Source organism: Alexandromys fortis, unplaced genomic scaffold (genome assembly GCF_014885135.2).
Source record: "Alexandromys fortis isolate MF-2015 unplaced genomic scaffold, M_Fortis_MF-2015_v1.1 scaffold_17, whole genome shotgun sequence".
NCBI lineage: Eukaryota > Metazoa > Chordata > Mammalia > Rodentia > Cricetidae > Alexandromys > Alexandromys fortis.
In genome coordinates this window covers 7,110,711-7,133,379 of record NW_026067896.1, presented here as the reverse complement: position 1 = coordinate 7,133,379, position 22,669 = coordinate 7,110,711, and the positions used below count along the sequence as shown (strand labels likewise).

At 39.6% G+C, this 22,669-nt stretch overlaps 1 protein-coding gene across 2 annotated transcripts in view; it reads left to right on the top strand.

Moving 5' to 3' along the window:
- Angpt1 (angiopoietin 1) overlaps positions 1-22,669 on the top strand; it is a 219,259-nt gene that overhangs the window by 1,436 nt on the left and 195,154 nt on the right. The window lies entirely within an intron of this gene.

Sequence of the window (22,669 nt, the reverse complement as noted above, 5' to 3'; positions counted from 1 at the left end):
CTCCTGAGTGAGTGCACCTGCAGATTGGGCTGAACAGGAGACCGCTGTGCTGATTCCTGACTAGCCTCCCTTCCCTGGCTTAGTTCCAGAGACAGTGCCATTAGGGAGCCCCGGGTCTCTTGAGAAACCTTAGGATCGAATACGTATTTGATCCAAATTTACAGAAGTCAGATTGATGGGCACGTGGCTCTCTTTTCATACGCCACAGAACACCCTGTAGTTTTCTGTTGTCAAGATGGCCTTCTTAGTGGTGGGGAGTTTCTTTAGCTCGTTCCCTCTGGGCTATTCAGCTGTGTAACAGGTAAGTGCATGTCTCCATAGCCACGACAGTATCTGCACTTGCGAGCTCCTCTCCAGAAGCACCTGTGCTAAACACTGGCCTCAGTGTGGGCAGGGGGAACACGAGGAGGCTAGCATAGACATGAGATGAAGAAAAGAGAAACTTGGGTTCTGTGTGGTCCCAGTCACTTAGGTCTGTGCCTGCTGAATCACGCCTGGTGAACGCTCTTCCCGTTTCGTCCACTAGGGACTGAGCTAAGATCACAGTTACTTCTTCCAGCGTGTGAACGGGAACTTGGTGGATCTGGGGTTCCCAAACCAGATCACAGGTGAAATGTCAAGCTGCTGCATGAGAAGCAGGAGGCAAACAGTCTTTAGGGGTCACAGACAGATTTTTCTGGCACTATTCATAGTATTAGTTTATAATAGAACATCTGCTTTTTCTTTGGCAGAATTTCGTTCTACAGTGAATAAACGAGTTTGGTTCAATAGTTTGCTAGTATGGTCAATATCCCATCCACAGTGTTTTCAATGAGAATTGAATCATGATGAATTAGTCTGGGTTCGTTGAGGGGGACACCAGTGGGAAATACAGTTCTAAACTGTGAATGAGCTATTCTATCAGAAATGTAATGTTTTGTTTGCTTTAAACCTACAATCAAAATGGTGACTCACACAGTGATGCATGTTTTTTTGTTGCTATGCAATTATTCAGCAGTGACAGAGCAGGCGCTCAGTTCTGCTGGGGTTACATCATGCAGACACTTCATATGTTAATTCGCTTCAGGAAATAAATTTGATTCGCGTTCGCTTTGTTCTTGGTTAGAGATTATGGCATAGTTTTCAGATTATAGCCAAGCATAAGTATTAAAATGTTCCTTGGTTATATCAATCCTCACAAGAATGAATCAAGCTGAATAGATGTTGAAATGTCCCAGTTGGTATGAGTCAGAGCCCTTGGCTTGACTATTGTCTGTTTGGATTTGCATATCTTTTGTCATTGTTAATGTGATTGGTTGGAGGATCAAGTAACCAAATAAATGCATTCATCAAAGAGCTTGCTAAAGACGCTCATAAATTTCCCTTAATTAGTGTTTTCTTCACCTCAGATTCTAAACTGCATTTAGTATGTTTGTTTGAACACTCATATGCACATTTTTGACTGTGATTATTTGGAATCCAGTATTTATAACTTATGCCGTTTCTATTTTGATTGTAAGTGGTTGCAATAGGTTAAGAAGTCATATACTACAGAAACTACTGCGAACTGTGCATCCATCAAATCGTTCAAAGTATGATGAATATTATACACTTCATGGCATCACTGTCTGCGATTCTGATGCAGAATAAATATGTATTATCAAGGCTGGATAGAGAGAGCCAGAAAATTGTTTGTGGTAATCTGTTCTTATCCTTAAACACTTATAAAGGGGACTTTCATAAATATTCTTTGTAAGATATTGGCCATCGCAAGGTTTACTTTATAAGGCTCTCAACTTTCATCTGCCCAACTTTTTCTGTCTTACAACTGACAAGCAAGTTATGCAAGAAAGCAAATGAGTCATTAGTAAATATCAGAGCTTGATGATATGGCTCTCTTGACTTGATGGGCTAAATTCAAGAAGGTTCATTTTCCATGATCATTCATTGTTAATGTGATGTAGAATGATAACTCTTGACAGATAGAGAGTTGTGTAATTACATGTTCAGCATCAGTCTATGTTGGGATTTGCAGCTCCTTTATTATTTGAAGATCCTATATTATACAGCTCTTATGTGAACTATTCCAGTGGTATCAGATGAACGAGAGTGACCACATCTTGGGTACCTACATGTGAATACAAATGGATGTTGGTTTTCCTTTTTTCTTTTTTCCCCTTTCTTTCCTTTCTTCCTCCTTTCCTCCGTCACTCCCTCCCTTGCTCCCTCCTTCCTCTCTTTCATCCTTCCTTTTTTCCTTTCTCTCTCCTGTGGAGGTCAGGGGAAAACTTGTAAGAGTCAACTTTACTCTTCTGCCATGTGGCTTTTAGAGATTCAGCTTGGGTCTCCAGCCTTGGTGGCAAACACCTCCATCTTATGATCTGTCTCCCTGGCCCTTCTCTTAATATTTGTGGTTGTTTTTGCTGCTGCTGTTTGGTGTTGCTGTTGTCATTCTCGTGGGGTATTATGTTTGGTTGGTTTCTAAGGTAAGGTCTTACTCTGTACCCCAAGCCAGGACTTGGAATGTACTACGTAGTATAGTACAGGGTGGCCTAAAACCAGTGACTCATCAATCCTCTTACCTCAGCCTCCTAAATGCTAATTTATGGAGGGTTTGGTTATTGCTTCTGCTATTATAATTTTTAATGTGTATATGTTCATGCATGTGTGTGTAGGTGTGTGTGCCATGTGTGGAGTCCAGACAACAACCGCAAGTCCTGTCCTCGGACTACTATTTACCACTTCTAAGAAAGCTTCGCTAACTGGTCTACAGCTCACCAATTATGCGAGGCTGGCTGGGCATCTATCCCCAGATCCTTCACATGCCCCCTCTGCTGTGCCAGGAACACAAATGAACACTACCATGCCTAGGGTTTTATGTGGGTGCTGGACACTCAGCTTCACATCCTCATGCTTGAGGGCAAAGCCCTCCATGGACTGATCCATCTCCCCAGGGCTTGTTTGCTGTGGCTGGTTCGCTTTGCATCTTTTTTTCTATTCTCCTCTTACCCTCCTGTGACTCCTTATGACAGAAAGATGGATAGTTAATGTGTCTATTCTGTGCCATCTGTGACTATTCCTTTTTCCTATTTTTTCAAGTCTGCAGGATTGCTGGCCTGTAACTCAGCGGTGGAGTGCAAACCTAGCATGAGTTCTTAGGTTTAAGCCCCAGCACTGGAATAAACAACAACAAAAGAGAAACAAACAAATTAGTCTACAAAGATGCACATTTAAAACAAGAAGCAGTGTAGATTTTGGGGGCAAATCCTTAGAAAGTCTATCTTGCTTTTGCCAAATCCTGTTTTATTTTTTTTTTTCCTGGTTTTTCGAGACAGGCTTTCTCTGTGCAGCTTTGGAGCCTGTCCTGCCACTCACACTGTAACCCAGGCTAGCTTTGACCTCACAGAGATTCCCTTGCCTCTGCCTCCCGAGTGCTGGAATTTAGGACACGTGCTACCACTGCCAGGGATCTTTTGCCAAATCTTTTGCTACTGATGATCACAATGGTAACAGGAGGTCAAGGTTTTCTAATTGTGGAGGGACTGCCCAAGTGTATGAAGTGAGTAGCAGGTGACTAGTAAACTATTATCTATAGATTTCTAATGTTGAAGAAAGCAAAAATATATGATGCATGTAGAAATTGGGAAAAAGAAGTCTCCGTTGCCAAGGAATGTTAGTAGCAACAGTTTGCTGTGTCAGATAGTGACGAGGCCACCACCAATTTCATTTGAAGAATAGACACACAACTTTCTTTTCTTTTTTTATATAAATTTATTTATTTATTTATTAAAGATTTCTGCCTCCTCCCCACCACCAGACACACAATTTTCAAACAAACAAACAAACAAACAAACAAACAAACAAAAAAACAAGTTAATCTGCATTGACTTTTCAACCAATATATGCATTTTATTATTTGCTCGTTACACTTTTGTGGTCTAAGGCAATGAAAGCCTGTCTGACCACAGAACCTGGGCAGTTGTAGTTATCATGGACCCACTGCTAGCTTTTGCCCAACATTAATTTTTTCAGTAGACCTCAGAGTTTGTGCAAGGCAAGTCCTTTTCCAGGAGGCTATAGCTCATCCTTATCCCTTATTCCACCGTTTCACATTGACCGTCTTTTAGTAGTGCTTATCCCGTCGGTAATTATTGGATTATGTAATTTAAAATGAGTAGGAGATATCTTGATTTCTTCCTTAAAATCCTCCTCTAACTCCCCATTCTGAAAGAGCAACTTCCCGGTTCCTCACCACAAAGCCTCCATCACTCTCCCTATACCCCTCTCTGGCCTCATCATTATTACCTTCAAAGGACATTCCAGACACTCAAATGGCATGGCTTTTCTTCTGATTTCTCCAAGAGACAAGCTCATTCCCGCCTCAGGCACTTACAAGCTATTTACTCCTTGCAGAAAATTGGTCCCCAGCTATTAGCATGGATGTGTCTGTCTCTCTTAAGTCCTCACTCCCTCAGACGGTTCCCCTGAGCCGCCTTCTCCTTTTCAGTTTAATGAGTGACTTGCTAGCATTCTACCCTGCCTTATTTTTACGGTTTTTAAAAAATTAAAATACAAACACATCATTACCTCCTTCCATTTCCCCTCTCCAGCCTCTTCCATAGGTCCCCTTGAATTCTCTCTTGAATTCCTTATCCCTTTGTTTTCAGTTATTAATTTGTAAACATATAAATACAGGTGCTTACTTAGTCCATTTGTAATTTTGCTTGAATGTATATGACTTTGGGACTGAGCACTGGGTATTAGATAATCATTCTCCAGCTCTTCCCTCAGGAAGACTATTTCTCCCACGTTCAGCCTTCCTTAGTGGCCTCTAACTGTCCCTTTAGCAACGTGAGGTTGCCCCCTTCCCTAGCCCTGGGTGGCTGGCCAGCTTTTCAGTACCAGGCATGATCTTACTCTTGTTTAGCTGATCTCAAGCCCAATTAGAGAGCGTTGGTTTCTGCCGGGGTGTGGGTACGTACCACTGTTACAACCTTGGGGTTGTGCTATGCTGGTTGTTGTGGTTCATAGATGTCATAGCTGGGTAGGGCTTCTGACTACTTCCTCCCCTTGTAAGATTGCATTCTGTTTTCTGATACCCTGAAAACTGGTCTCTAGGGAGGAGTATTTCAGGTTAGATCCAGCTGCGATTCAGAGGACGCTGTGTCTGAAGTGTGCGATTCCTGCAGCGAAAGGGATTCAACCTTCAACTCTGGGAGGCCACCAAAATTACCCCATTTTTTTTATGTCGTTAACTGCTATGTTACTTATTAAGCATTGCTTTTCCAAAAATGTATTCTGTCTTAGACATTCGTGGCCACATAAAAGTCTTCAAGAACAAAGTTTTTGACTCTTATTGATGCAATTTCCCTTATACCTAAAAGAGTGCATAACACATAGTAGGGCTTCAATAAGTCTTTGCAGAAGGGAAGACTTGCCAGTCTCATGGGCATGATGCACTAGGAGGTCAAAACTTTTTCTGTATTGTTGATTAATGTTTGCTGACTACGTTTATTCTTTTGACTGCATAGTGACTTTTGATAACAATTTCTAAAATAGTGGGCAGAGAACGGACTTTCTTACCAGAAAATTCAACCAACCTCAGATCAAAAACTATTTTTAAATATGGGACTGAAACAGACATGCAAATCTTGTTATCTTTTTTCTAGACAGTATGATAAAACTATAAATTGCAGAGCATTTAGGTTATATTAGGTATGATAAGAAGCCCAGAGTTGTTTTAAAGTGCATGGTGTACACATATAATATGAAAATGGTATGATATTTTGCATAGCAGGCTTGAGAATCTACACAGTTTTGTACTTTAATGGGATGCCTTGGAACCAACCCCTCTCCTGAATGTTAATTGAGGAAAATATTCTCCTCAATTAGTGAAGAAATGAATAATTTCACAGATATATTCACAATACAAATAACATTTATGACAATTATGCTAAACTGTATTCCACATATTACCCTTTAGATACACAACATGAGAATCTTTTAAATAATCCGTATCAAGAGTCATCAAACCATTGCTCTGGGGCTAAATCCTGTCTCTCATCATGTTTATAAATACAGTTTGACTGCAATAGAACCACAACCACAGTCAGGCCTGTATGTGTTGCTCAAGCCTGTTTTTGTCCTACAAAGGCGGAACGGAGGGATTGTAGTTGAAGTGAAATGGCCCCGTAGGGCTTAAATATTTTAGTATCTGGCCCTTTAAAAAAAGAGCTTCCTGATACCTGTATCTCACAAGAAGAAAGAGCATTGATATTGGGAGGTGAGCTGTGAGGCTGGTTGTGTGGGAAAAGCATTGACCTCCAGGAGGCACAGTGAGGTCTCTGGCAGTTGGCAGAAAGCCCGACTAAGCCAGTTCTTGGCGTGGTGTTTGGCATGCTGGGAGGTGACATTTCAGAGTGCAAACAAGGGAATTTGTGTCTTTTCTTTCCTCTACTCTTCAGCAAGTGAGCAGAGGACTAGCTTGAAGCTGATACACGCTAAAGAGAAAAGGCACCCCGAGAACAATACTGATTTGCCACCTCTGGGTAAACAAGTCTGGGGTGTCCTGTGTCCTGTGCCTGTTCCATCCTGTTGCCTGCGGCATTAGTGTGGATGTTGACAAGACATTGGAACCATTTTGTGGTCTGAGACAAGGACTTTGGTCAGCCTCTCCACTCGAATTCAGTGCACTTCGTAGATGGTCTCCCTCCCATTTATTTCAGTTCAAACATTAGAAAGAGCACACACTTGTACAGACGTCAGGAGTGGGATGCTTGGCTGCCAAATGCAGGGCATCATCAGCCCCATCCTAGAACACACTGCATTAGGAAGTCTGGATTTCGTTGTGCCTGTTCGTGCGACTCGTCTTTTTTTCCTCTCTTTTCTTTTTTCTTTTTCTTTTCTTTTTTTTTTATTACCGCAAACTACGCTGTACCGTTTGCACAGATGCACAAGACTAATTACGTACTGAGTCATCCTCAACTTTTGTTCCAATACAAGATTATCCTCCGCAGTGAAGTTGGGAAATTCCAAACCCCTTTTGGTTTTGGCCCCATGGTCCCGGGGAAGAAGGGCCTCTTGGTGTTCAAATCTTTTTTACAATGTGTACAAAAGATGTGCCCTTCTGTTATTAAGGAGTTTCTAAAGAGCGGAGCCCCCTCTGGATTATTTTTTTCTGTGTTTGGAGGTTATTTCTGGGCATGTTCTGAATACAGTTCTCTAATTCTTACAGAGAAATATTAGGTGGGAGAGGTTAGGCTTGATTAGTCCTAGCTGTCAATCTATGTTCGGGCTGTCTTCCTCCAAACAAAGGAGAAAACAATGTCTAAGATATAAATACTGCATAGAGCCTGCTAAAGCTTACTATAGCTCACCAGTCCACTGACAATACACTCAGGTCTCTTTTCTTTTGCCTTTCTTAGGAAAATAAGGTGTAAGATAAATCACGTTTGATTGGACAGTTCAAGTACTGCAAGTCCCCAAAGAAATGTATTTCTTATTTGCTTCAAACTATTGAAGGAATAAAAAAAAAAATCACAGATGTCAGTGTGTTCAAGGTCAGTCAACAGCTGGAATACTAATAAGATGTTAATATAAGATGCTAATGTGAACACCTTAACTATTCATAGCATGTTTCTACCATCAAATTCACAGACATCAAACTTTGTTGAATGACTGAGACTGCCCATAGGATAAGAGATATTTGAAGGTCTAGTGATTGGGAAGGGGGTATGTTCGGGCAGTAGTCTTAGGTTTTATTTGTGAAAATCGAATGAGGTAAACTAATATCTTAGTTCTTAAAAATTACTGTAGATGAAGCCAGTAATTACTTTTAAATCCTAAGTTGTATTTTCCTCTAAACTGTTGAGAGTCCCAGCGTGTCTTACACATGTCAACACTATTCTTACTATTGACCTACAGATGACCAGCTGGAAACCCAGTGGGTACGTATTCCTGCTCAAGAATTGCTCTAGCCATCACGTCTCATTGCCAAGATCCTGTCTCATTGCAAAGATATAAGATATAGAAATTATGTATTATTACCAATATCTCTAGTTTTTTATTCTTTGCCTCATTCATTTGATTTTTTACACAATAAGAATGCAAATATCATATGGTAATTATTTTAATAGTTGTTGAACAGTAGTTCAACAGTCATTTAATAAGTTGGATACTTAATAATCAAAATACCAACAATAGAAGTTTATGATTTGTGTATGTATGAGCATGTGTGTGAGGCTGTATATGCACATATATGCATACAATGGTCAGAGGACAACCTCAGATGTCATTTATCAGGCACAGTCCACATTCTGTTTGTTTATTGGATATAGGTTATTTCAGTGACCTGTAGCTTATCAAGTAGCCTAGGCTGGCTGGTCAGTGAGCCCCACAACCTGCCTGTCCCCACCTCTTCCCACAGGGAGTGAAGACATCACACATCACACAGCTTGTCTCCACCACTAGCTCCTGGATGATTTTTTTTCCTAATTTTATATTTTTTCTGTTTCTCTTTAATTGAAAACAGATTTTTTTCATAATATATTCTGATTACAGTTGCCCTTCCCCCCAACTCCTCTGAGTTCCTCGTTCCTCCTTACCTCTATTTTTGGATAATTAATGCATTTGAACGGATTGAATTGATGCATTTAAAATACTTTGTAGTAACAGAACTTGATTTTCAAGCAAAGGACTAGAGACAAATTTTTTATGTATCTAGAAGCAGATGGATTTGCAATGAGGTTTGCCCAGGGCTCCACTCCCAGCAGCACCCTCAGGGGCACCATAGATTCCCCCAAAATATATTTCAATGTGACTTCAGTACAGCACCAGATAATCTAGCCGGGTGGTGGTGGCACACACCTTTAATCCCAGCACTTGGGAGGCAGAGGCAGGTGGATCTCTGAGTTCAAGGCCAGTCTGGACTACAAGAGCTAGTTCCAGGATAGTCTCCAAAGCTACAGAGGAACCCTGTCTTCAACACCCCCCCCCCAAAAAAAAGTACCAGATAATCAACTAAGAGGGAGGTAAAGCAGCTCCACCCAACCTACTGTTAGACAAAAAGCCCAAAACTTGTTAGGCTGAATATTTATTGCTAAGCCAGTATGAAATCTATCAAAAATGCAAAGCACTCTAGGGTTATTAAATGTTGGAGTCGCCAAAAAGGAGAAACACAAAAACACACTCACTCTTCTAGAATTTAAAATGTCTGGGTCCACCCCTACTGAGGATAACTCAAATGTGTTAAAATAATAGATAACTCCCGATCAGTCAGTGGCAACGTGTGTAACTCAATTAAATATCAGCTATTTGTACCACAGCCAGGCCTGTCTGCACTTTAGGAACATGCGATGTATGTTGATTTCCTGATAGTAGAAGGCATGCTATTTACTTCATATAGAATTCTGATGAGAGTAAAAAAAAATCAACATTATGTATGCACGTTTATATTTTCCAAATTTTCATGCTGCTTTGTTTGATCTTAGCTGAGTTTTGTGTTTACCTCCATTTTCATTTATGTTTACTTTGTAGGAAACCGTTTTGTGTCGATTTTGTGAGGATTCCCACCTAAGCTGACACACACACACAGCTGTTCTGAATGAGGATAGCTGAGCGAACAGCGTAAATTAGTGGCATTGTCTCTGGGGACTTTTGCTTTTTCTTCAGCAAAAGCATTGATGGGACTTGCCATTCGGAGTGGGGGTGGGGTTGGATAACTGAGTCTGGAGGCTCTGAGTACCCAGATACCCAGAGGGAGGGATGGTCCTAATGCCAGTTCTCACATAACTTGACCAGTAACTTTTTTCCCCTTTTTCTGTTTTTTTTCCCCCAAACAGGGTGTAATCTTATTATTATTCTAAAATGTGGTTTCTCTCTTGCTCTCAGTCTGTCTCTCTCCCCCCTCCTTTCCTCCCTACACAAACACACACACACACACACACACACACACACACACAGAGCGTTTTTCTCATCTCTCAAGTTTTCCAGTGACTGGCATTTTCCAAACCCAGGTTCCCTTACTCTGCAGCTAATTCAGCTTGACTAAAGCTAGGAAAGCAGAGGAGGAGGAGTGATCTCAGAGTAGGAAGGACAGGACTGCAGAGCTCCGGGGTCTCTTTTCCAGTTTTCTTCTGTTACTGTTTTTTGAAGTGCCCAGAGAACCTCCACCCACCAGCCTTGGAGTGGGATGCTGGAGAAATGACTTGAGCAGGCTGGTGGGAGGAACAAATTCTTTAGTGACTGTCCCTTCCTGGGGACTGAGGGTGGGGGACGGGCTGGGTCAAGATTTTCTGGCTGGGCCACTGTGCAGTGCCTTAGGGCATGAGATTGAGGATGCAGCAGGAACTGCAAGAGCTCTGCCTTAGGGAAAGGCAAGCAGCTCCTTAGACAGTTATGGGACCATTTGGAGGCGTCTTCAGCCTTAGTTTAGAAGCATAACCTACAGTCGTGGGCAGACATGAAAGCAAATACATTGCCCACAGTTCCTATGTCAGGTTTAAAGATGATCTGACCCAATGCTCAAACTTGTGTACCACAGTCAGAACACCTAAATTTGAATCCTGACCATGCTACCTTAAACAATTTCCTTCACTTCTCTGTTTCTCTATTTCATTATGTATAAATTTGAAGTAATAATACTACTTACATTATAGGATTATTTCAGATGTAAGCATAATTCACACGAATTCTTTTGCATAAGCTGTTTATACATTAATTATTAGTTGAATTTTAGCTGATACTAGGGACGGTTCTGGCACTTTGAGCCATTATCTGCAATTCTGGGAAGACTTTACTTATATTATCTGCAATTCTGATGTCAGAATTACTGAATCCTTTTGAAAAATTAATGTAAGGGAGAACGCCATTGGCTGACTTGTCTAGAACCTGAGGAAACTGAGTCACAGAGAAGGGAAGCTGTTTCACAAGGTCTCACAGTGGCGCACTTCAGGACCAGCAGGCCTTCTCAGGCGCGCGACTCTGTTAACTCTGTCCTTAACCCACTGCGGAATGAGCCACGTGGTGTTACCCACATCTCTGGTGAATCCCAAATTGCAAGTCTGTCTTTAAAAGTGTTCGTAGTTGTCTTTGTGGACAAAGCCTTGGTCCTTTCATAGCAAATGAGCTGCCCTTTCCTCATGTCCTGCCTTCGCCATTTGTCCTCGCCGAGGCTTCAAAGCCCCGTGGTTAAATTGGCTGTGGCAACAGGTTATGTTGCCGAATGGCGCACAATAGCCAGGCTCTGTCCCTCCCGCGGGTCTGGTGACAGACCACACAGACCCCTGTCTGGAGGCCCTCCTGTCTCGCCCCGCAGACACACCATCTTCTTGAAGTCACAGTGCTTAATTGAGTCCGATGACGGTTTATCTAAAAAGTCCGAAACACCAAAGAAAGGCTTAGCTTACAATTACTTTACAAGGGGGTGCAGGGGGCTGCCCGCTTTAAAATAGCTTCCATTCAATTTCATGACCTCCCTCTTGGATTTATCAGTGGGCAGTCCTGCTCAGCAAAGCAAAAGCCCTGTTCTGGAGCTTCAAATATTGTTTGCATGCACTTTTCTTCTGTAGGTCACAGGGAGAGCTGTAAAAAAGAGAAGAAAAGCCTTGTTTTCTCAGGCAAGGACCTCTTATCTCACTTCCTATTTTATTTATCATTGTTGCTACTAATTAAAATATTTCTGGTATTTTGGTTCGAGGCCAAGAACATTGCTACTTGGAGTCACTGGTGACAGATAGCGCTCCCTGTCTTCTCTTCTGGTCTTGGGGGCCCTGCCATCCTGATGTCTGTACTTCAAGAGTTGCCTTCCCATGGATGAGGGAGATTCACTGTGTGGGATGGAGAACCCCAAGCCACCCTAACTCCCTGCTCTGCATTTTCTTCCATGGAGTCTCTCAGAGGAGAAAGAACAAAACAGATGGACAACAAATTTGAATTTAGCTTTCTACCAGTTTCTCTGGCACACGACAGACTAAACACCTCCTTAGAAACAAACAACTCACGCTATGATTCTTGCCTGACCTGGGCTCTCCCCTTACGGCTGAGTGCCTTCCGTGTGTGACATATTCACATTGCAGGAGCCCAGTGGAGGCTGCTAAAAATGTGCACATGGATAAATGCATATTGTAGCATCTGTGCTCTTTGAGGGGTAAATCTATTCCATGAAATGCTCCAGGATGCTAATGATACTGCTGGATGATGAGGACCTTTGCTCGGTCAGCAGAAACCTGTTAAGTCAGGGTCAACAATGGTCTAACTTTATGGGTTCACTTATTCACAAACACACCCTGCCCCACCATTTCTTTCACCTGTTACTTCTCTACCAATCTCCTCCTCTCCATGTAGAGCTGAGGATATGGTAACTGCACATTAATAGACACTGGAAAGCACCTGCTTATGCATTTTAATTGGACAGGTTGTGCTTTATTAGACAATTGTGATGTCATTGCTCTCATCTTCATGATAGAATTACAGTTATTGTCAATCATTTTCTTTCACTTTCTGTGTCTGGTGAATTGATCTGTTTCCAAAGAGAAGACAAGACGATTGGATGCTTGTCCTTAAGGAAATGTGAAGTTGAGTGTTCTGAGAAACAAACTCAGTGATCATAGTCCTACCCTAGTAAGCAGTATCATCTTCCAGAGATAAAACGCATACAGTCTCATAGGGAGTAGATATTATTAAATCCATTTTGTGCACAAGGAAACTAACAGCTATTGAATTTAAATAAATCTTAAAAGGTTACACATTTACTTTGAGAAAAAATGTAGAATTTAAATTCAGACTTTGCTCCAATGTGGGTCTCTGTCTCTTTCTCCTTTCATCACCTGATGAAGGTTAATATTCAGGAGGATGCCTATATGTTTTTCTTTGGGTTCTCCCTCTTATTTAGCTTCTCTAGGATCACGAATTATAGGCTCAATGTCCTTTATTTGTGGCTAGAAACCAAATAGGACTTCCCACAGGGCAGGGAACCCTGATTACTCTTCAGGCTGAGGAGGGAGGGGGACTTGATTGGGGGAGGGGGAGGAAAATGGGAGGCGGTGGTGGGGAGGAGGCAGAAATCTTTAATAAATAAATAAATAACCCATAAAACAGGCAGTAAATAAAGAAAATTGTAAAAATAAAAAAAATTAAAGTTGATTAACACTTTAAAAAAATAAATTCAGACTTTGTGAGTGGTTAAATCTGGCAGTCTTAAATATTCTTGCTTTTCTGACTATTTCCTTCGTAAATTAAATTCTTAATGTTGAGATCAAGAGTGGGGGTGGATGAGGGCCCTGAATATGAGAAATGTTTTCTGAGACACTTTCAGAGAATTCATCCGTGGTTATTGGGATGATTTATCTTACATGTGTATAAACTTTGGGAGGAAGTTGTTGTTCTATGTGAATTGTTCTCTATTACCCTTCCTGTCTCAGCATTTCTTTTTAATTTCAGAAATATATCATGAAAAAGAATTCATAGCTACTTACACATTTTGTAAGTAAGTTACTTAAATACAGTGTCGCAATTCGGGGCTATTTTGAGATAGGTATATAAATGATGTCTGCATATTTTTGCTTAGAAAAAAATGCAGTATAGCGCCAGATTATATTCTTTAATCTAAGTGTCAAACAGGAAGAGAATACAGTTAGTAGATTAGCTCTTTTAATTTTTCAACGATAATGAAATAGTATCCTGCTTAAAGTGTTTTTGGGGCAACATTTATTCCCTTTATTATTTTAAGAATTATTTTATCTTTAATTGTTTGTGTCTGCGTGAGTGTGTGTGTCCATGCGTGAGGGAATGTTCTCTGGTGGTCCTGAAGAAGATGTTAGAGTCCCTGAAGCTGAAGTTACAGGTGATTATGAGCTGAATGATGTCGGTTCTGGGGAGTCTAGTCTTCTATAAGAGTGGTACCAACTCTTAACCACTAGGCCATCTGTCCAACCACCCCTCGCTTGTTACCTTAAAAAATTGCACTCTATATGTGTTCAGAATGCTTATGCTTCTACGTATATAAAGCTAATAATATCTGCTCTAGGTTTTATAACCAGAAAAAACTTTGATGGACTTCTGGAAGTGAAGCAATATGCATCTGACAACAAAGACAAATTAATTTAGGAGACCTTGGTTCAAATAAATGACTAAAACTGACAGTATAAGGAGAAACCCAACACTCAGTCTCTTAATTGAGAATTGGAAGAGCTAAAGTGTCTCCACTTAAGAATTTTTATTTCCTCATCATTGTGTTTCATATGAAACAAAAGCTTATGTATTTTGAACTCCAAGTCAAACTTGGGCAATTTGTTGGATAAAGGTCACTACATAGATGAATTATTTTGAATGTTAATTTTCTTTATTCGTTTCATATTTGGAATAAATCCCATTTTATCTAGCCTTAAAAGTTACAGCTAAAAAGATCTCACAGACAACCTAAAACACTCAAACTCTTAAAATCTCCTTAAAGATTTTATGTCTCAAATAATTAGTGAGACACTCTCTACTGTTACATACAAAGTACCAGTCCCGTGTGAAAAATAAGATGTGCTCAATGTGTCTCAGACATTTGAGACTCAATGGCAAAAAGGTGACCTCTGCCAAGGAGAGCCACAGCCACATTCCTCTTCATGGATTAGAGTCTTATGGCTGGATGCAGTTTAAAAGTTATATATATTTGAGGTCTCAAATTTTCTGCAATATTTGAATATGATAACTGTAAGAAAACTCTTTTTCCTTTTAATTCTGCAAGGTCTAAAGAGTGAAAGCAAAATATGCAGAAGATAAAATTAGAGGATATCTGTGGGTATAAATTCCAAAGATCACTTGACCAGTACCTCCATATTTGGAGGACACTCTCTCTTGGAAACAGGCTGAGTCCTAAAATCTACTTCCTTTCATCGTGTTCATCACTACATTCTGTCTGAGGACCCTAAGATACCAAGCTAGAAGTCTATCATCTGTTCATCTAGAGCCCATCATGTTATAAAGAGGTCAACCGCTAGAGTGGAACTCAGCTGTAGGTGGTTGATGAGCAGGCTCCCTGTTGCAGTTCAAGAGCCAGCTGAGCACACTTAAATGCGCCTCCAGAGAGTTCTAGTCTTTACCCACTTAGTTACTGCTAGCTTTAGCCTTTCAGGCAAATGTAGTTTGTCTGAAACTGACCAATAGAATGAGTGTGAGCTTTCTGAGCATTAGGAAGTATTTTTTACACGTTACTCAGAGAAATAATTGAGTTGGTTCAGTAACAGTCAAAAATTACCTAGATTCACATGGGGCTTACAAGGTTCTTGTCATAATGCTAGCTATGGACCAACAGTAGGCTAAATATGAACTCTGTTTTCTGGAAACCCACATTCCAATAAGGTTTAGACAGACAAAAAATGTTTAAAGCCATGGCCCTAAGTGATTTTCATTATCCTTAGAGTTAACTCTATTAGTTTCATAAAAAACTGATAAGATTTAATAAATATAAAATGTATTAAAATTTGAGGACAGAATATATTTTTACTTACTCGTGTAAACAAAATTGTTATTAGTAAGGATGTTTTTAATCTTCAGAAGAGTATTTGTCAAAATCCTCAGAGACTATCAAGCTTCAAACACAGCAGAATTCCGGAACACTGCCATACACAGCATATATCCTGTATAAGCCCTCACTTTTACATTACTTACTTTTTCTGATAATTTAAAAATAAGAGTCTCAGAGAAATTTAAGTTTTGAGGATATGGGCATGAAGGTGTTTTATAACTCTATGCTACTTAACCCATCGTATTCACACCATAAGCTTAAAGCCAGATGTTTCTGAAAGCTGTTACAGAGCATCTATGGTCCCCCTGGTGTAAAATTAGTTGGAGGCATCTGTTCAATTCCCAAGGGTTTGGAATTTTTGCAGTAAAATTTATACCAGATTCTTCCCTTCTCAACTGATGAGCCTAGGATCTCCACTCAAATGAAACAGGTACAGGAACATTCTTTGAATGTATGAGGTGCTTTGTCTAATACAATACATATTGATTGAATGTTACTGGAAAAGTAGCATAACAGCGAATATAAAAACCTAAATATTTAGATATTCTTTGACTCGACAATCTAACTTTTAGGAATCATATACAAGGAAAAGAATTCAACAGAGAAAACCATCAATGATCCAGTGATCAAAGCAGAGATACTAGAAATGGTAGCTCTTACTATTATCCACTCAGTGCTTACCATGATTATTGGTACACATGACCTCTACCCTTTAAAAATATTTTGAGACATAAGCAACATTAATTATAAGCTCTAAATGAAGTTTTCACAAGTGACAAATGGCAAGCCCAGTGGGTCCTCCAGCCCAAGCTCTTCCACAGAAAAACCATGATGTCAGTGACCCCATGACAATGGATGTTAAAATGAAATGTCCTTCCTAAACTTAATAAAACGAATAAGCAGCAAGTCAAGTGCCAGCATCAAATTAAATGGAGAGAAACTCAAAGCAATTCTACTCATATCAGGAATTGACCTAAAATCAGTCCACTGTCTCCTTATCTGTTCAATATAGTACTTGAAGTTCTAGCTAAAGCAATAAGACAACTAAAAAAAATCAAGGGATACAAATTTGGAGGGAAGAGGTCAAAGTATCATTATTTGGAGATGATATGACAGTATACATAAACAACTCCAAAAAAATCTATCAGGAAACTCCTAATAAACACCCTGATGTTCTCCTTTTTCCTTTCCTGATGACTTCCTTCTCCCTTCTTTTCTTTTTTTCTTACAGTTTATATATCCCAGCAAAATCTTTCAAGCAATTTAAACAATACAATGTGGTTACATTCCATTTCTTAAGATAATGATAACATTGAATAGAAGTAAAAGACAGCATACTTTCCATATATCTCCCATGAGTAAACATATTATGTATTACAGGTGAAAAACAAATTATCTCCAAGAACCCACATACATTCATGTCCAAGCAACTTGTTATAGATTATCAGTATAAGCAAGCAAGCTATTTTTCTCAGCCAGTTCTTTGACTGGCAGGCTGCATTTTGTGCTGACAAAGAAAGGATCAATTATTTTATTATTTATCTCAAAAGGTAATCTTATAAAAAAAGTCTTAAAAGAATTATAAATCTAACTTTTATATATAGAAAACAATCAGTCATCTCTACTTAAGTTTTCAGGGTGCACACAAGTTTATCAACAGTTTTTTTTATTTAATCATATCAAGAAGCTCAAATCATATCAGGAAGCAGAAATGGGTACAAAGAATTAGTCATCATCTTTGATTACTACTCTAACATATATTCAGGGTGCCTAGGTCAGTCTCAGGCAGGTTCCCTGGTTGTTGGTTCAGTCTCTGTGAGCCCCTATGAACCCAGGTTAGTTGATCCTGTGAGTTTTCTTATGGCATCCTTGACCTCTCTGACTCTTACAATCCTTCTTCCTCCTCTTTTACAGGATTCCCTGAACTTAGCCTAATGTTCAGCTGTGGGTCTGCATTTCTTTCCATGGGTTGCTGGATGAAGCTTCTCTGATGACAATTGGACTAGGCACCAATCTGATCACAGGAGATGGCCCATTCAGACTACAACCCACTATTGCTGGGAATCTTAGCTGGGGGTTATCCTTGTGGATTCATTAGAGATTTCTTTCAACCAGGTTCTTACCTGACCCAGAAATGCCCCATGCCCCCCCCTTCCCAGGAGTCTTTTTCTGTACTCTCCCCTCCATGCCTACCCCCAACACAATTGCTCATGTTCTCTTCCTCACTGGCTCTCAGGATGAACTACTTTGCCCTAATTGTGACTATGTTTATGGGACAAGAAAATATAAAGAGTCTTTGGACATAGTAGCAGTTTCTCTAGTAAAGAAAATCTAGGAGAAATATTTAAGAGTAAGGGATTTGCCTCTACTTTCTTCTCTAGTCTCATGTTTCACAAATTTCTCCATTTTCTTTGTTTGTGAGCCATATCAAAATCCTAGCAGTTCTGTTATGATATCACTGTGTATTCCCCTTTCTTGGTTTTGTGAATCTGCTTGAGTTCCCAAGGAATATTTCTTGCCTGTCTCCTGCGCTATCCTCTCTACAGTATTGAGGAAACAGATGAAGAGACAGAGAGGGTTATGATTTAATTTTTTGATAAGTGAAAGGAAAGGTGGGATATAAGTCCTGAACTGTTTTAGGCAGTGGACCTTCATAGATAAGGTGACAGAGGAGGTGATAGAATCTTACTCTTGACTTTCATTGGACATAGGTATAAACAGTGACCATAGTGAAGAATGGATTTGGATTCTGCAGTTCCATTAGGAAATGGCGAATGACCAGAAACTGGGCTAATCAGTAGACTGACCCACACTCTTGGATACTTTCCAAAAGTAAAGAGATAGTAAGATAAACAAATGAATACATAAGAAATCAACTAGGTCATATTAAAAAAAAAAACCACTAAATTCTAATGATAAAACCCATCAATGTAGGCTAATAAAATAATTCAAATCTCTATCCCAGATAACAGAGATTGTTAAAACTGATGACATCACTAGAGTGGTTGCATGGTGCAAGGAAAACGCACAGTAAAAACTGCAGATAATTCTGTTGGTGTCATCGTGAGCTGTTAACATCAGGCAGCTTTAGGAAGTGAATTGTGGTTAGTGCCATCCATCCTGCTAAGTGAGAGGAGGGAAGGATGACCCCACAGTGCCTGATGTTTTATTAACTCATAGAGATGTCTACTTTGTTTTCCATTGCTTCTAATGCTTCCATGCATCTTCAGGTTGTGTAGACACAATGTATTGGAGAACTGGATCAAATTACTTATTAAAACTCAAGTTTAAAAGCCCAAATTTTGATTTCCACCCATTGTACAATCAAGATAGGTACTGTACAATTCTATTTTTTGTAATAAACATAAATAGAAATTCTTTGTGGTTATAAAACACAAATGAATGATTCTATACGTTTAAGTGTGTTATATCCTTGAACTACAAATTAACGCACTGGAAAATAACAAAGATCTCTCTTTTTTCTTAGAACATAAAATTAGGCATTTCATTAAAGAATCACTTAGGTTCCAAAAGTATGATCAGAGGAGCTTCAAGGCACAGAGTGATTCTAACTGATTTATAGGAGCATCCAGTCACACTAAGTGATGCTAACTCACCTATACGAGCATCAAGACACACTAAGTGGTGATGCTAACTTGCTTATAGGAACACCAGGGTACACTAAGTGATGCTAATGCACCTACAGGAGCAGCAAGGCACACTAAGTGATGTGTTTCACTTGGATCTTCCTTCTTTTAAACAGTTCAACCTTGCACTTTCAACTTGGTAACAATAAAGTTACATATTTGTTAGTATGTGCATTTAGTAATCAATGTATAAGTGAAATAGTCTAAACATTGACAGAGTGGACGGTGCTTCATAATGAATTTTGTGACTTAGTTTATCACAAAGAGATTTCTGTTAATATTAGGCATAAGCATGCCCTGGCAATCCTGCAAGGTTCTCGGGGAAAAAAAAAACGTGCAAGTAAAAATCTGGTTCTGTGAAAACATAGAAATGCCATGTTTTCTGGGTAAGAATAATGGGCCTCTAATATGGACCATGTGGAAATTTAAGCAAACACATATTTATCTGTAGAAATAAAATACACTCACTGGGAAACTCACACCCTCTTAAAAATACTCAGCCCTCCAGCAGTCTCTTCCTTTTATATCATGGAGTTTATTCATGTAAATCATGAAAGCCCTTGGAGAGCTGCAGACCTTAAGTGAGGTGAGAGCCAGTGCTTCGGGTGGCTGATGAAGCCATTAACCTTCAGGATGGCAAGTGAAGAGCGTGAAGAGAAGCCTTTAATTAGTCATGCCTCGTAGCCAATTTAGCTACAACAGAAAGCAGAAGATTTGTCGTGCTGCCTGATTTGGTTCTAGGGAGAGGTGTTATGTTCATGTTCATAGTTTTTTTTCTTTTCTTTTCTTTTCTTTTTTTTAGCGTGTGATGGGTTGTTGATATGATCTGGACAGGACTGGATTTCAAATTTCTTCATCTATGAAATCTGAAACAGTTTTGTAGTCGATCTGCTATTAAGGTTGTGGAGCAAAATTAGCTCCATCTGTAAGTGTAGACCACAAGTGTGAATCTTTTCTAGAGAGCACTGACAGAGAAGGAGAAGCTCACCAAACATGACCTCGGGCCAGGCCACTGTTGTTCAAATCAACAGTGACTGGGTCCTGTTGGATAGGTCCATTTATCAATGTTATGATAACAACACAGAACGTCACTTTCTTCCCGGGTTATTTTCCTCATGCCCACAACCATAGTATAGCTGAGACAAGAGCATTAGAAAACCTCAAGTTAATCACATCTTACAAAATACTTGTCAGGAACTCCTCCAAAATGCCCAGGTAATCTGAAAAGGAAATAGAGCTTGAGGAGACATTATGAGTCATGTGGCATCCTTGCTGAGAACTTGGACCAAAAGAGGATATTGGGTTAAATTAAGAAAATCTGAAGAGTATAGACTTTGGACAATAAAATGTAGAAATTAACAAATAGATCAAACAAGTCTCAGAAAAAGGGTTTTCTTTGACAAGTTTTATAAAGAAGCTGTTCTTACTGTCTGAGAGATTTCTTAACAACATACATTTTTTTTTGTCTAATTTTGTCTAAATGAATAATTCTTATAATGAGACTTTGAGAACAACCTCACTGAGTAATGCTTGACCCTCACAGTGAGTCATTAGATACATAAATTAATTGCAAAAAAATGGATTTTTATCTATCACATCTGAAACATCCATTGGAACCTCAGGTAAAAACCTTTGCTCACCTGCTATTAAAACCTTGGGCACATCCTCACTTGTATTGGGTCATGATTGTTATACAGAAAGTTTACACACTTAAAATGCAAGGACTTTTATCGGCTTATAAAAATAAGTTTGCCCGTCACTGAGGATGTTTTAAATGTAGCCTGATATATTTTATTACCCTTCTGAAAGCATACATATAAGAATTAGTAAATTTTCTGATAGCACATACTTTATCATATACTCCTTAAAAATATCTTTTCCCCCAAACACTTGAGGAGTCAGGCTAATAAATTGAACAAGAATGCTCAAGATAAGTGCTATTTCTTTTTTTAAAGCATATTAATTTTCTTTGTATCCTTAAAATGAAGGCATCTGTGCCAGAACAAGAAATCGAAACTACAGCAACATTTTATTGAAATATTTACTGTAAAACAAAACGTCCCCCAAACATTTTTTATTACATTACATCAGATCTGTAAAGTTTTGTTTTGTGACTATGGATATGGCTTCGACGCCTCTTTTCTGTAAGAGCTGTAATGAACATTACACAGATCGTGCCCAGATCAATTGTGGAATAGTCTCTGCTCATTTTAACATATAGAGAGTGGTTAAAGGCAGCATGCAAGCAAAATCTGCATCCCGTTATCCTTGTGTATGCCTCCCAGAAAGGTATTTTTAAGAAGTGGTATGGCATTGTTTCCCACATTGCCTCATGTCAAATCGTATTGCTTCATAACTTATGACAAACCTGTTGTGTGTTAGTTAGGAGCTCGTGAAGTAAAACTTGAAATGCCAGCAATCTGGCGTAGCTTTTGCTAAGAAAGTAGATTGCAATGCTGAAATTGCCTAAATCAGGAATGGAAAACAAATTCTAGACCTTGGCCAATTTAAGGCTACCTTGTGGCCCTGTCTACTGCCTTCTTCAGTCTTCGGATATGACATAATTATTGGTATTGTTCTCCAGAAGTGTCAGAAGGCTTTTGTTTAAATTTATTTTTTTTTTGCAAAGACAGGTTGGATTTTGCTGTTGTTTAGTCAAGGTTCTCCACATCACGTAAGAATGGCTGCAAAGCTGTGATTATTAAAAAGGCTCTACAAGTCTACACGTATCATTTTTATACACATTGAATGGTGACAAGTACCATGTGTGTCCTCAGGCATGTGTTAACAAGCTGGGACAACATCCTGCTGTCCTCACAGGGCTTATAGTCCAACAGAGAGCAGCCAGGCCTCAGGTGGCCACAGGAGTTTATTTTAGGTCAACACAACCCAGAGACTGAGAGCATAATGAAAGTATAAAATAAAGGATCTGCCTCGGTCACTGTGAAAAATGTTCAGTGGCAACCCTGAGCTCATTTTCTTTCCTAGAGGTGAGCTGTGACGGTGGGCGCTGTACTTTAATGACTGATGCTACAGAAGTTACTGACAAAAATTAGAAAAGAATGACATGAATGAGCTCAATTCATCTCATATGCTGTCTGCCTCTGTGTTTACCTATAGGAAACCCTGTGTTTTGTGGGTTCTGATCCTTGGAGGAACAAGCACCCGCTCCTCGTGCTGTCTCTTTTGTGACTATCCTTCTGCATATAGCATGTGGTCATTATTTTCTTTTCAATATTAAAATTTTATTCTCAAACCAATAGCAATAACTGAAGTGAAGAGTTGCTTGTGCCAAGTATCAAAGGTTGCCAGTTGATAGAGAACATCATTTGTGAGTACTGAGGGCCTTCCTCCTTCCTTCCTTCTTCCCTACCTTCCTTTTATCCTTCTTTCCTTCCTCGCTGCCCCCCTCCCTTCCTTCCTTTTTGTTTTTGTTTGTTTGAGTTGTGTGTGTGTGTGTGTGTGTGTGTGTGTGTGTGATGTGTTTTGGGGAATCCTGTGGAAGGACGTGTTGCACGGTCCTGGAGCTGGA